Below are 1,466 nucleotides of genomic sequence, written 5' to 3'. Positions count from 1 at the left end.
TTTTGAGAATGTTCTGTAGGCCACTAATAAAAAAAAGGACCTCTGTATATTTGTTTGTTGCAAATTTACAGACAATGCAATTGAAATGTTTACATTGGCTTGTCGGGGTAATATTTCTGTCCACTGACAACAAAGTTTTCCTTCTGAATTAGCATAACTGCACAAGTTTTATACTTAATAAAATCTTTAAAAACAAATTACATTAGTTATACTTTAATATCCTTCAATAAAAAGGAAATTGAGTAAAACGGTGTAAAAGGTGTGTGGATGTGGATTAGTAATCTGGCCCCTTGGTATAAAGGAGAAAAAATGCTGGCCCTCGTCACTATCAAAGTTGCCCATCCCTGGGTATTCCTAAACAGCCTGGCAAAAATCCTCTCATTAGCAAAACCAGTTTTGCAAAAAAAATAAATAATAATATTCCCTCTCTCTCAGCATCTCAGGAAATCCTGTCTCTCCCACATGCTTCAACAGATTAACCCACAATCTCTCCCATCAGGCCTGATCTCTGATCAGTGCTGCTTTCTCATGTGTGATAGTGAAAGGTCAGAGTAATAGGTTCCAGAGCAGTGAAAAAGAGCTAATGAGAAAGACAGAAGTGTGAAACGGTGAGTTGACCTAGTCTCGCGTAGCCAGACCTTCAGATTGACGGCTGAAGGTCTGGAATCTATGGCAGTTTTCATTGGCCAAGGCCCGCCCATAGGGCCGTTTGACCGACATGTCAAACAACCAATCACAGTTCGGTTCGTTCATCGTCACGTTTCGGGGCGTGGAAATGTCGCCACAATAACAGACCGGTGTGTAAAACTCTCGGACGTATTTTAAAGATTCTATGCCGCGAACTTTAAATATTTCACATACTTTTGAGAATCCAGCGTTTAGTTGATCCTGATAAGCACTGGTCGTCACAGCTGTAAACACAACGGCTTTCTTTTTTCGTGAGGGGGTTTGGCGTCACAGCATCTTTGTTTCCAGGCGGAACGTTAAAGAACGCGACAAGCACGTCTACCGGAAATCCTGTATAATTCAACCAATCCGACGACGACTTCGAAACTCCTGAAGTGTTTCCACTTTTGTGTGCCATATGCATCAGACGAATAGCCAACGGTCCCTGGGCGTGACGTTTGAGGCTGAGACTAAAGTTGACCGTGTTCATTTCACTCAGGGTCTGTGTGGATATTGATCAAAGCTTCAGACAGATTTCCTCCCAAAGGATGCAGAACCATCATATACCCTTAGGATCAGAGGCTGAATATTTAAATATAGAGAAACTGTGTAGTCTCTGTATCCAACATGTAAAACGAAAGAGAATATGTAACAAAAAAAGTTTTGTTGTTGTTACAGAGTTCCCTTCCTCTCAGAGCATTTACTAGCCTTGAAGGCTAGCAAATACCCCACCATCACATCCAGTAAATAATAATGACCTTAAGAACTTCAACTCCCAGCAGCCTTTGCCCTGCAGAGAT

Source organism: Sinocyclocheilus rhinocerous, unplaced genomic scaffold (assembly GCF_001515625.1).
Source record: "Sinocyclocheilus rhinocerous isolate Xijiao unplaced genomic scaffold, SAMN03320098_v1.1 scaffold1515, whole genome shotgun sequence".
NCBI classification, from domain to species: Eukaryota; Metazoa; Chordata; class Actinopteri; order Cypriniformes; family Cyprinidae; genus Sinocyclocheilus; species Sinocyclocheilus rhinocerous.
Note: the sequence above shows the minus strand (reverse complement) of the source record.